Raw genomic sequence first — 15,013 nt, 5'->3', positions numbered from 1 at the left:
TCAGTGCAAGCGAAAAGCAATGCGTGCGTCGAATTTTCCGCATCCGTCCACTACGGCGTCTCCTTGTAGAGTGGGCCCCATTAGATCGTTGAACTCCTAAAACCGAACCTCCCTAGAAAGCAACTCATGTTTCGGAATAAGGTGTCCTTGTCCTGACGCATTATCTGCTGAAGCACCTGCCTACGTATTGAGTAAGAAGCAGCAATAATTTACGGAAGCGTGACCATACAGAGCAACATTTTGCTGGAAAATGCAAAGATATTCTCGCCGTTAAAAGGTGAAGTTGTCGATTTCAAAGTCCTCCTCATAAAAAAATAAATATTTTTTTCATACACTTCGTTGTTGCAAACTTTCGTCAGCTTTGGGACTTTAAACCCAATAATCCAAACCTTGAATACATTTCCACTAAACAGCCACTGGCGTTCGCTAGACTACATTGTGTAGTTTGTGTACTCTGTGTACCAGCGCGTTGGAAGCAGTAGCGGGGCCGGTTCTGCAGCAGCCAAGAGAAATGGTGTCCCTACATATCTCTTGACCAATGGAAAGTGAGCTAAATACTACAGAGGGCAAACGGTCACAGGACGCATAATCAGGAATCGAAGCCAGTAGCTCTGCCATCTTGTCTCCGCAGACCAGACTTACCGGTCTCAGAGTCGGACTCTAATGCTTCGACATCGGGCATCAAAATCAAAATGTGGCTAAAGAATGTGGCGCTTGTACGCCATATTTGCTTTTCTGTGTCCTGGAAGTTGTATTAAACATCGTGGAAATATAAAAGCCGTTCATAAATAACTGTTCATTAAGGTTATGGTTATGGCACTATCGTCGTCATATTTCGAAACTGTGGCCGTTTTAGTGCGCTTGAACCCTGTGGGTTGTGCTAACGCCTACTTTTATTTCACCTTGCCTCTTATTTCTATTACCGTGTGTATTTGATGCAATTCCTTGGCGATAACGTAAATAATGATTACATCGATACTTCGTACTTTTACTTGAGCAAATAAACAAACAAACCGTCGGACCTTCTCATCGATTTTTAAGAGCTTGCTCACTTCATAATCACAGGAAAATGTAGGTGAAAACACCTGCACTATACCCGTTCCCCAAAAAGTCGTTAAAGCGATGCTCAGCCATGTATAGCAAAATATTAAGCATTTGTTGCGCTATCCCCAGCATTGGTAAATGGTTTTTACCTTAACAATTTAGCGTTTTCTAGTTAGCGATTGTAGAAAACCTAACATTGATTACATATGACTTATAAACCAAATGAGGCAGGTCAATAACAGTTTTTGGAAGGAAGAAAAATTGCATCGTATAATTATTCAAAAAGTCCCCGCAGGAGAGCGTGTTTCCTAAAAGTTATACCTGAATACATTTTATTCTTTATAAACTTTTCAGTGAGGTGTGCCCCGCAAACTATATATGTAATAGACGCAACTCTAAATGCGTAAGTATGCTAATATCCAGCTCTTTTTAAACCCTCTCAGATGATATTTTTTCTCCAGGTGCCGCAGGATTCCTTGTAGTTTCCTTTGCAGCACTGGTAAACCAAATGCATGTACTGAAAGAAGAGAAAATAGGCTTTCTGTGATGAATTTAAGCCATTATTTCTTAGACATGACCGAAAACGCGACACACACAAAAAACACCTCCAGATCTGGGCCGAAAGAAAAAAATTTATCCACGGAAAGCCCGGTAAACAGGGGCGACAACCGAAAACAGCCGATTGAAGAACCCCGCTGTTGTCAGTGCAGCCCCATCTTGAGCTGGCTGCTTCGCTGCATAAGATAACAAAAATAACCGTCATCATTCTATTATTGGCAATATTATTGGTATTGTTATTAATATATATAAAGGACAATTCGCTACAAATGGGAAGCCAAATACAGAAACCCAAATACACTGTAAATAAAGGCGCTGTTATGAGCTGTACTGCAGTTGTTACTCCGTAATCTTTAGTGAGGCGATAGTAAACGTAGGGCGTTGCAGGTCACAGTGCGAGCCGGACGCCATGCAGGCGGGGAGGCACTTCTAATAAGCATGCTTCCAGTAGGATACAGGTATAATTGAACATTGTACACAATCTTCGTCCGGTGCAGGTTAGCATTCAGAGAATATTGCTGTATACTTAACATTTGAATTCAGCATCTTTTGTGGTATCTACTTTCGCGATTATGGGCACCGATAAGCAGTTTAGTTCTTTTTTGCACGTTACCGGGTATTCAGGTTAAGAATTACACTACCAAGAACAGTTTCCATTCTTTTTCAGAACAAAATTAACTTACATGCAAATTATTTGCTGCGTTATGTTGCTGTGTTTCCTTTTGGGCTGCAATCTTTGATGAGTGTCAAACTTCGTATTGAGAAAATGACGCGGACGCACCCGACAACATGCGAAGTATTTATCAATTCTTCGCTGGATACGCACTGTATTGCTCCTGTTCTCCACATGCTGCAAGACTTCTAAGTTCTTTTTTTTTTTTTTTACAGGCAAGCAGGAGCGAAAGAAGATGCTGCAAGGCCTTAACGCGACGCGACGCCTGAACGGCATGCAAACCATCAGATATCGCTGTTTTAGATCAAAACCTTTCTCAACGCCGTCCTCCAATCACCGATACTTATCCTGATTTTGCGCCCGCTCCTGATCATCCCCGTCAGTTTGACCAGCCATCGGTCCCAGCCGAAGAAAACTACAGAGCCGTGCCAAAAATACGACAGAATATCCTGAAGTTCTGTCGTAAACGTCAGATTTTCCTGTAGTTCTGTAGTACTTTTCTGTAGTCCTGTAGCTTTGCTGTAGTATATTTCTGTTGTCTGTAGTTCTGTAGCTCTTTTCTGTTGTAAATACACAAATTTCTGATGTTACTACAGAACATTCTGTTGTCACTACAAGTTTCCCGTTAAAAACTGCACAGATATTCTGTCGTAACAACAAAACATTTTCTGTACTTTTTCAAGACTAGAGTGCAGAGCAAATATCTCTTCCACATTCATCCAATTAACCTGTCCTGCGTCAACTGCGTCCATAAAATTGCGGTAAACTTCCATAACCTCATTAAGCGACCTTACTTGTTGCCGCAAACGATGCGCTTACCTCCATTTAAATACAGTCCCTCACCGTTAGCGGCAATCAGTTTTCTTGCTTTCCCATTATGTATTGCACAGCCCACGTCGATTTTGTTTTATTTGTTTTCAGTGTCATTAAATCCAGATTTTCTCCTGACCGCTCCCAGTCCCAACGTTACACCGATAATATCCCCTTCCATAGCTCTCTACGTTTCATCAATTTAAGTTGGATCCTTTTTGTTAGCCCCCATGTCACTGACCCATATGGAAGTACCGGTAAGATACAGCTCTTGCGTACTTTTCTCTTGAGCAGTAATTATAACCTGCCATTCATGACCAGTGGCTACTTGACAACTGCACTCCGGCCTAACCTGATTCTTCTAACTCGTTCCCTTTCGTGCTCAGGATCTTCGGCCATTGCAGATGTATTCCTTTGCTGCTTCCAGTGACTCTATAGCTATTTAAACAGCCGTTAATTCCAGAGGCTACTGAGCATTGTTCTTAGGCATAACAATGTCACCACCAACTTATAACTACACGAATCTAACACCTTATCCTCTACTCCCAATGTATCAGCTACATGCCAGACGTGGCGCAGTCTGGTCATGGTTGTGCGATGTTTCAAAGGCGTCGTTTTCAACTTGTTATGAAAACGAACGTTACAGTCACAATCACTGCCGTCGATCGGCTGGAATCTAATGATGGCCGGATTCGACCAGCTTGCAATGCACTACAACTGAAGAACTCCCTTTTGGGTGTGCGCCCGGATTTCCGCAAGCAGCCTCAAGCCCCGGGACACCTTCTGTCCAAATGCCGCAGCCCACTCTCAGTTTCCAATTAACCTTTCCGGTGTGGTTAGTAATTCCCGAGGAATCACATACTGACTGCTCCTATACTAAGTATAAAAGGGCAGGGAGTTTTCGGTTTATATTTCGTTGATAATTTTAGGGGCTGGTTTCAATCTTCGTTTCAGAATGCAGTTGTCGGCTCCTTCTAACGAAATTGTTTTTCCAAAATATAATTGCTTGTGCTTTTGCTCCGTTTTAAAATGTATTCTGGTGCGTTCAAATGTCACTTCGACATTAGCCTGGCGCAATTTTTTTTTTCATACACAACGTCGATTCACCAAAGCATTGAGCTTTGCATTAATTTTTCACTGCAGATGGAAACGTAACCAGCAGAATGTAACGAAATCAAGTGATGACACCGTCAGGCAAAAACAAATTAACAGGGGTGTAATTCAACTTAAGGCAATTAAGCAGCGCAAAAGCAGTGCTTTACCCCGTTTGCCATGATTTCGATTGACGGTTAAATGTTGAAAGGTGGCCACATAGTTTCGCAAAGTGATAAAATGTATGGTTTGTTTGACTTTTGGGAAAGGAAAGCCACACTATCTGTCTCTCCTATTGCAGGACTTTAACAGCTGCAATTAAAGTCATGGAATGGAGGTGCATATTTCGTTGGTTCGAGTCACTATCGCAAACAAGCTTCCAAGTCGACTAGCACATGCATACTAACTGAGAAGTTAAATGGTATGACACCACCCTAAGATGCTGCCCAACGAATGCTAACGTCACAATTTTGACAAGAAATCGCGCCGTACTTTTGTTCCTTTGCTGACCACGTATTCTCTATATGCAACGCATGAGCAAAAAAAGGTTTTAACCCTCAAATGCTCTCAACTTGCACTGAAAGAGGCTCTGGTCGCTCGCCTGGTGGCTCCGTGGTCAGGGCACTCGACAACTGTGACTGGCGACCCGAGTTTCATCTCGGCGTTACGGCAAAATTTTGATGGACGCGAAACACTATGCGCCCGCGTACAGGGCTAGGCCAATGACCGCTAAAGAATCGCTGATGGTCGATATTATCCGCCGCCGTCCACTAAAGCGTTCGTCACAGCTGGAGTCGCTATGAGACGGTAAACCACATAAAGTGAACTAAAACATCTCAGGTTCCCGGGTTGTCTAATGGTCTGAAATAACCAGGAGGCCCCTATTATTAGCGCGAGACGTTTCGGGACGTTAAATCTCTGTACCTTATGCTAACATACCCTACTTTACTAACTGAAGTGTCATGACATTGGCTGCTAGATCGAAAGGATATTGTGATACGTGGTCCGGATTTTGCGGCAGCAAGAAAACAGCCGCGGAAAGCTTGAGTTTGGATTGTTTCTTTAGCAATCCTCGTGCTTAGTTTCAAGTCAGTTTTCTCACTGCTCCGAATTAACTTACCTAACCGAGTAACTGCTGCCTAAGCGGGCGTATATAAAAGGAACAGACAGAGCTCACTAGCATAAGACGAGGAATTAGAGACACCTGGGCCAGCTTGCACGATAAAGTCCGAGCTAAGTCTAGACTTAAATGGTGTCTTTAGAAAGACCAAGCTTAATTAAGACGGCTCGTGTTCCGAACGTCGAACGCTTTGGGTTCATGTTCACCAGAGTGGCTTCCCAGAACGGCCTCAGCAGCCACTTGGGGCATTTTTCCTCGTAACACAATCTTAAGCCGCAAAGAGCAATGGCACGGATTTTACACAACGCAAAATTGACAGAATGTGTACATCTTACAGCAGGGACAGTGCCAGCGCATCCCTGTATTTCCCTAATTTCTCTACTTAGACACCTGGCGTCCTTGTGTCTTAACCAAGACAGCACTAGAGTCGTAATCATACAAGCGACTTATTCAAGTCAGGACTGAAGCCCAGTCTTAACTCCAGTCTTAAGCGGCCATGCTAGTGGCCTATTCTTTAGACTCCAGTTAAGTCTGGACTTAGCTAAGACAGTCTTAAGATTGTTTTATGCAAGCGGGCCCTGGTCCACAAAGGCGTGCACGGTAATACGGACGATGCGTCAAAATACGCAGCTCCGTTAATAAAGATGCACATGTCTCAGCATAGCCCTGCTTTCCTCATGCAACTGAATTTATATCTTGGTCAATAAGCGTTGGTCAATATCTCAAGAGTGAGTTTCAGGATTAAATATCTCTTACGGGTTTATCTGAACGAATAAATTTGCATCCAGTGCACTTTATTGTTTTTTTTTTATTTGAACCCAAAAGTTACTCCTCAGCCTAACCAGATGTTAAAAATACACAAAATGTCGAAGTCTAATAGAACGAATGAGAGCCGTTGAAAGGCTATGACTTCGTCCACGGTATTTCAAGCAATGTCTTCAGCCGAGCAGCGGACGCTGTGCAGTCGACGTCCGGCATCGTTTCGCAAAAATTGGTCGACAGGGTCATGACATCACGGCTACATTACGTGGCGCGGGAATTTCAACTACCCCTCAACGCACACGTAAAACGTGTTGTCACAGGCGGAACACAATTGATTAAAACAGTAATGTCCTGTACCGTACATGCCTGGCTATTCACTCAGGCACGGTCCTTCAAGATTGTTATCTACCAATCTAGGCTGCTAGCGCCGCTCCGCAAGGCGCGCATAAAACCTTGCGCTCGCCGCAGTGAGCCTCTCCCGTCGCAAGGCATTACAATGCTCTTTTTTGTGCCATTCTTTCATGGTTCTGTTTGTGAACCCCTGCGTGTCTCAGTGCGCACAACGTGATATTGCCGCGAAACCCTCAAAACTGTATTTGTTGTTTTTCAACAGCCGCCGGCATACAGGCTTATCACTCTGATTCTGGATCGCGTATCAGTTCCGTAATCTTTGTTTGTTAATGTTCGATGTCGCGAGTCAGACCTTTATCAGTTTCGTTGTAGCGCAAGATGCACCGAGATCTATCTCGAAGATTCCGGCCACTCGTGTGTCTTTCCACAATGTTCCAGCCCATGCTGGTAGCTGTTTGCGACGTTATCTAGATTGTTCTGTGCAGCCTTTAAATTGAGCATTGACGAGTGTGATCCTTCTTTGTTCGACGATCGACCAACACGTTTGCTGCTATCGCCGCCGCCGAGTTGCTTAGTTCTTTTGCGGGCGAAAGTCAGCCCAATAAAGAATTAATTTCCGTACCATCAAGCCTGTGTCACCATTTGTGTCATCGACCCTGGTCACCACCACGTGACATCTGGTGGAGGTGCTGCCCTTAATCCTTCAAGCGAAGACCTCAGCCTTATTCCGATCGCCCTGGAAGACCAACCTACAGGTCACCGAGCCAGCCGCCGACTCCAAGGCCTACAACCCGAACACAGTCTGCTGCCTGACCCCATTCGATCTCGGAAGGCATCGACGCTGACAATGGCCCCGCCTACAGCACCGGTTGTTTTCGTCCAGCCCTGTGAGCCCCCTTGCTTCCATGGACGACCGGATGAAGATGCGGGAGACTGGATGGACCTTTTCGATCGTGTGGCAGAATTCAACAGCTGGAACGACGCCGCAAAACATAGGCAAGTCTACTTTGTTCTTCAAGGACATGTCCGAATTTGGTTCGAAAATCATGAGGCAACTATGAAGGATTGGGACACTTTCAAGGAAGCGTTTCTGACTGCCTTTTCAAGCGTCGTCCGAAAGGAAAGAGCCTAGGCCTTCCTTCAGTCAAGCTTCAACTCTCTAACGAGCCTGTCCTGGCGTATGTTGAGGAGATGAAGCGCCTCTTTCGCCGCGCCGACCCTAATATGACCGAAGGTGAGCGAGTCAAACCTTTATTGCGAGGCGTTATAGAGTCACTCCTTGCGGGTCTTGTGCGAAATACGCCAAGAACTGTGGCGGAATTTGAAGCAGAAGCGTCTACCATCGAGAAGACGTTGGACAAGCGGATGCGCCATTACGAGCGACCACTTCAACCGGACTACTGAAGCCACTAGCCCAGCGCATCTACAAGCGGAGAGAACCTTCGGGACCTCATCCGGGAGATCGTGCGAGAGGAGCTCCGCCGACTGATGCCATCATCGCAACAACCGCAGGTGGCGACGCTCGCGGACGTCGTCCGTGAAGAAGTCCAGCAGGCGCTGTGCGTTCCTCAAGCGACGGCTGCGACTGTTCCAGCACAAGAGGCAACAGCGATGAACTACGCTGCTGCATTACGTCGCCCTCCGCCCCGACGTGATGACTTTCCGAGCCCTCGCCGCTACCGTCCTGTTCCTGAAAACCGCTCCTTGGCCCCCGCCCGCCAAGCCTACCAACGACCAACAAGCCCCAGGAACGACCAACAGGCCCCATGTAGAGACGCATGGAGGACAGCGAACAACAGGCCATTATGCTTCCACTGTGGTGAGGCCGGCCACATTTTGCGGCACTGCCCGTTCCGACGAATCGGTCTCCGCGGATTTGCAGTCGACGCTCCACGACCACGCCCAAGTGAACGACCGCAAGAATTCGACAACTATCTGCGTAGTGGTGAGATTGCGCCACCAAGCCGTCGATTCAGGTCTCCATCGTCGTACAGGTCCCGCTTTGCGTCGCCAGGACGTAACTATGAAGATAGTGCGCGCGGAAGGTCCACAAGCCCGCGCAGGGGAAACTAAACAGAGCAACCTTTGGAGGTGAGGTTGCTCAACGGCGAAAAGACGAGCATCCTCCGCCGCCGACGACCACTAACGACGACGCAGCCATTTCACCGCCGCTCCACACGACGTCATCGACGACAACACGACCAGAGTGCAAGCAGACACCGCTGCCCAGCGAAGTAACAACGGTATTCCCCTGTCATGACCTGAAGAAACGACGGAGCCGAGATCGCACAGTAAGGTCCACGTGCAATGCGAGGACGCGAACAAGTGACCTTGAAGTTGATATCGACGGTCGCAGAGTCACTGCCCTAGTAGACACCGGAGCTGACTATTCAGTCAGTAGTGGACCGTTAGCCTCTCAGCTCAGAAAAGTTACCACCGCTTGGGATGGCCCGCTGATTCGCACCGCAGGTGGCAACCTGATTACTCCATCCGGACGATGCAGTGCAAGAATAACCGTAAATGGGCGTACTTACCCCACCAGCTTTGTGGTCTTGCAGCAGTGCTCCCGCGACGTGATTTTAGGCATGGACTTCCTAAATGAACATAGGGCTATCATCGACCTGCGGTCCAAGCTCATCAAGCTCTCTGCAGACAAAGCCATTCCTGCTACGACGACGTCGACGCAACACATCGCTCTAAACGTCCTCGATGAAGAATTGACCGTCCCGCCCCGATCAAGCATCGCAGTCTGCGTAGGTAGCGCAAACATCGAAACCGCTGAAGGCATCGTCGAAGGAAATTTCCAATTGCTCTTAGAACGAGGTGTCGGCATCGCAAGAGGCATCGCGAAATTTCGGAGAGGTCAAGCTCAGGTGCTCGTAACAAACTTCTCCGAAGAATACCGGCATCTCAGTAAGGGCACGACGATCGCTTTTCTCGACGAATTAGTGGACCTCAAAGATGTATTCGGTCGCCACGACCAAACGCTGGAAGACGCACCGGACCTATTCCGTCAGCCCACATTTGACATCAACCCGGCATTGACCCACAGCAGGAAAGACCAGATTCTCAGTCTTCTTCGAAGCTACGCGGAGTGCTTCTCGTCATCATCGAAGGTACGACAAACACCACTGGCCAAGCACCGCATTATAACGGACGAACACGCCCGACCTCTGCGCCAAAGCCCCTATCGTGTATCGCCGCGAGACCGCCAGGCCATACGCGATCAAGTTGAGGAAATGCTGCGTGATGACGTAATCCAGCCATCGAACAGCCCCTGGGCGGCACCAGCAATTTTGGTGAAAAAGAAAGACGGCACACTTCGCTTCTGCGTTGATTACCGCCGCTTGAATAGCATTACTAAGAAGGATGTCTACCCGCTTCCCCGCATCGACGACACTCTCGACCAGCTCTGCAATGCAAGGTACTTCTCATCGATGGACCTGAAGAGCGGATATTGGCAAATTTAGGTCTACGAAAGAGATCGCCAGAAGACAGCATTCATCTCACCGGACGGTATTTTTGAGTTCAAGGTGATGCCATTTGGCCTCTGGTCCGCACCAGCCACATTTCAACGAGTAATGGACACAGTTCTGGCAAGCTTGAAGTGGCAAATTTGTGTGGTATATTTGGACGATGTTGTTGTCTTCTCGTCAAACTTTGAAGACCACCTAAGACGACTGCACACAATGCTGGAAGCCATGAAGTTACCGGAGCTAACGCTAAAAGCAGAGAAGTGTCACTTCGCCTACGAAGAACTGCGGTTCCTAGGTCACATCGTTAGCAAGGATGGTATTCGCCCAGACCCGGAGAAAACAGCTGCAATCGCACAATTCCCACCGCCGGCCGACAAGAAAGCTGTGCGCCGATTCCTTGGGCTGTGCGCTTATTATCGACGATTTGTCAGAAACTTTTCGCGCATCGCCGAACCGTTGACGCAGTTTACAAAGGCTGACGTTCCTTTCAAATGGGAAGTGCCGCAAGGAGAAGCCTTTGACGAACTCAAGCGCCGCCTGCAGTGCCCTCCTGCACTTGGCCAGTTTGATGAAAACGTCGAGACCGAAATTCACACTGACGCGAGCAGTGTGGGCCTAGGAGCCGTTCTCGTGCAGAAGAGTGCCGGACAGGAGAAAGTAATCGCCTACGCGAGCAGGTCCCTCACAAGCCGAAGTCAATTACTCGACGACCGCGAAGGAGTGCCTCGCGATCATCTGGGCCACTTCTTAGTTTCGTCCATACCTATACGGCCGACCATTTAAGGTGGTAAGCGACCATCATGCGCTCTGCTGGCTGGCTAATTTGAAAGGTCCCTCCGGCCGCCTTGCCAGATGGAGCCTACGACTTCAAGAATTTGACTTGACTGTAGTCTATAAATCGGGCCGGAAGCATTCCGACGCAGACTGCTTATCACGCGCTCCCGTCGATGCTCCCCCGAAGGACGATGACGACAACGCCTTTTTAGGACCGGTACGTGCCAGCAGTTTCGCAGAACAACAGCGATCAGACCCTGAGCTGAAAGCGCTAGCCGATTACGTAGAAGGAAAGACCACTTCCCCTCCAAGTGTGTTCAGGCGACATTTATTATCGTTCGCGTTAAGCAATGGCCTCCTTGTGAAGAACTTCGCAACCAACTAGACCGCGCAGCTTCTTGTAGTGCCTAAAAACCTCCGGCAGGACATTCTGCAGGCGTTGCACGATGAGCCCACAGCAGGCCATCTCGGATTTGCGCGCACGTTGCGTCGAATCCAGGAGAAGTATTACTGGCCGCGACTGCCTGCCGAAGTTGGCCACTGCGTGAAGACATGTCGTGAGTGCCAACGACGCAAGACGCCGCCTATCAGACCAGCAGGACTACTAAACCCGATTCCGCCGCCAGACCTGCCCTTTCAACAAATTGGAATGAATCTCCTCAGCCCCTTTCCAGTTTGGTTGGTTGGTTTGTGGGGTTTAACGTCCCAAAGCAACTCAGGCTATGAGAGACGCCGTAGTGGAGGACTCCGGTAATTTCGACCACCTGGGGTTCTTTAACGTGCACTGACATCGCACAGCAGACGGGCGCCTTGCTTTCCGCCTCCATCGAAAAGCTGCCGCCGAGGCCGGGATTCGATCCCGCGTCCTTGGGAACAGTAGTCGAGCGCCGTAACCACTGCGCCACCCCGGCGGGGTCCTTTCCAGCTTCGTCTATGGGTAACAAGTGGATCATCGTGGCCAATGACTACCTTACCCGTTACGCCGAAGCAAAAGCACTACCACATGGTACCGCGGCAGAAGTCGCCAAATTTTTTGTCGAACAAATTCTCCTGCGACATGGCGCCTCAGAAGTGCTCATCACGGACAGGGGAACGGCGTTTACAGCAGAGTTGACGCAAGCCATCCTGGAATAGTCATACAAGCCATCGGCGATTAACTGCGTACCATTCCCAGAGCAATGGCCTTACGGAGCGCCTCAATAAAACGATCGCGGACATGATCGCCATGCACGTCAACGGTGAACACAAGACCTGGGACGCCATCTTGCCGTACGTGATCTTCGCGTATAACACGGCCGTCCAGGAGACGACCAGAGCGACCCCGTTTAAGCTTGTGTACGGCAGGGAGCCCACGACGACTCTCGACGCAATGCTTCCGCACGTAACCAACGAGGACAACCTTGACGTAGCCGCCTACCTGCAGCGTGCAGAGGAAGCCCGGCGACTCGCACGGCTACGTATTAAAGACCAACAGCGCACCGACAGCCGACGATACAACTTACGACGATGCCACGCAGAGTACAATCCAGGAGACCAAGTGTGGGTTTGGACACCAATTCGCCGTCGCGGATTAAGTGAAAAGTTGTTGCGTCGATACTTTGGGCCGTACAAAATCATTCGCCGCGTCGGACCACTGGACTATGAAGTCATTGCCGACGGAACGTCAGCATCACAACGGCGACGCGCACACCCAGAAATTGTACACGTTGTACAACTGAAGCCATATTACGCGCGTTAAGGAATCTGTGGCGTTTAAACTTTGCAGTGTTTATGTTTAAATTTTGGAACATCGAGGCGAGTCATTTACCTGGTGGTCAGGTATTTCCTCCAAACCGTTTAGGTATACACACAGACGCGTTTATGGCGCGTCCAAAATTATATTTGCCTCTTCCTGTCTGGAGGCGTTACTCCCCTTAGGCCACTAGTGCGCCTGGGGAAGTCAATTCACTCCGGGCAACGACCTAACTTTGTGAGCAGCAACCCATTTTTCCCTGACGAGGCTTCTACGCCACCGATATAAACAGCCAGCAGTGGCGTATACGATATCCGCGGCAGGATATCGAGTGGCGTGATCTGTCCAAAAGGTCATTGTTTGCGCCCACGCATAGAGGCAGGCTTCAGTGGGTCAACACAGTTCATCTTCCTGCCTCACTCAATGCATGAGGGTTGGGTACAAATTATACATTGAAGAAAAGGCGAATCGCCATTATTGACACCAAGGCTACAGCTGTAGATTATTTAGCGCTACCGACAACTTCAAAGCCCCCCTGAGCTGTAATTCTTTGATCTACATGAGAGCAGCCCAGTATAAAGCTACTATGCTGTTGCCATCATTATAAGAAGCCTGATTAAATCATTTCTACAGTAGAGGCCTGTCTCCCATCAATTGACTCGGTCCTATTGCAGCTGCGTTTAGCTCAGCCTCGCAAACTTGCAAATCTCACCCGTCTACTCAAGATTTTGCGCCTTCAGCAAGGTCTGCCTTCTAGTCGGCCACAACCGGTGCAATGCCTTGGCATATACGCACTTCATATGCGCATTTTTTTCCTTCATTCGACTAGATTGCCATTGACTCGTGCTCCTTCCCAGTACTGTCGCTTCCTGCCTCTAACGTTAAGCTTGTCATCTTCCTTTCTGCAGTTGCCTATATGTAATATCCCCAATTTAATTTGATCTATTCTCGTTTGCTCCCACGTTTCTGCCCCATACGCGACCCTTCCTGCCCGAAGTGAGCACGTATTCCCTGACCGCGTCAACTGCCCCTCTGCATATATCCTACTCTCCTGAAACCTTCAAGGCTGGTTTAGTTTCCTGCATACAGATTTTAAGCTACTTTGTAAATTTTCCCGTTTAGGTCATTAATCATCCTTGCAATTCATCACCTCAATTATTTAACATGGCAGTGCAATTAGCGAATCACAGATTTAAAGAAGGCATTCTTTAATAAATTCTAACCCTAACTGTACATAATCTACGTGTCCGAACACATTTCGTAGCAAAGCTGTGACACTGGGGAGGTCGCGTCATTCTTTCTACCACCTTTCCTTTCGGTAGTTTTATTACTTTCAATATGAAGGACTAAGGTTGCTGTGCGGCCATGACAGAAAATTTTGCAGTACTTCCGGATACCGCATCGCTGGGCACAGATTCCGCAATTCCTACATTTCTGGCGTGCTTTCAACAAGGTCAAGCGGTTTCTCGTAATCTGTGAATGTTGCGTAAGATGGTTATATTCTCCGCATGATCTAATGTCGAGTAGGCTTTACAAAAGCTTTCCTTTTCCTCTGCCGCTTTTTAGGTGATAGTTTTTCCCATGCTATTAGTGATTATCTCAGTAAATACCCTCTAATCAAGCCGATCGCTCTGTAATCATTCAAAAGGACAAGATTTGTTGGGCATGCATTCTAAAGGGGAGCCGCCAGTATAATTTTGAAAGGAAGAATTATGAAAATATTGAACACAATTTTCAAACCTTCTGAACTTTCTTTTATATGTCATCTCGGTTAAATAAAATGTCAGTGTTTAGAGTGAAAGGTTTTTGATTAAAGCAAACAAGTTGTTTGCACAAACGTAAACGCCTCCCGAGCGAGGTATGTGCTTATATTGACCTGTACAGTGGTTTCAACATGTAGAAAAATACTCGTTTCTCCTTCTCAAGGAATAATATAGGAATTACCGTTCTTCAAACATTCCGGCGCGCTATAAATGTCACGGGGTGGTGACTCCATTTGTTGGCCAGCTTGTTCAACAGGATGCCCATCCCCCCCCCCCCCCCCCCCCTCTCCGTTCAACGTCTGAAGTGATCTGCTGCTACCGGACCCTTCGTTAACTTTACCCTCTTGGGCAGCTTTCTTCATTCTGCCTTGCTAGTAAAATTCTGATGTAGCACGACGAAACTATGCAAAACTGCTCACCTTTACCTTGCAATACAGATCGCTGTTATGCTCGACATAATTTCAGCGTGGAATTGGAGTCACAGAAGAGAATACGTGTTATTTGGTTGCATTCGAGTAGCAGAATGTACGTAGCTTCCGACTTAGCTCCCATTTGGTTGTGGTCGAACCACTAACCGAGCGAGCGAAGCTATAAGCCACTGCACAGAACAAGCCCGAGCATTGTGAGACGCGATAAAGATTGCATTTTTACTTGAAGTCATTATTCACGCACACTCACAATAGTAAATGAAGCAGCCTATTCCGGTCTAAATTATGCCACGTGATCCTTTTTGGATATAAGCAAAGGCTATTTGTTCAGGCGAGAATGTGCTAGGACTCCTACCAGCATGCACGTGCCACAACTGCCAGTTTCAAACAGCCAACGGGTGAAAAATGTTAGAAGGCGTGCACCGCTTGC

The sequence above is a fragment of the Amblyomma maculatum genome, chromosome 7 (genome assembly GCF_055883805.1).
Source record: "Amblyomma maculatum isolate TAMU_Amacu chromosome 7, ASM5588380v1, whole genome shotgun sequence".
NCBI lineage: Eukaryota > Metazoa > Arthropoda > Arachnida > Ixodida > Ixodidae > Amblyomma > Amblyomma maculatum.
Note: the sequence above shows the minus strand (reverse complement) of the source record.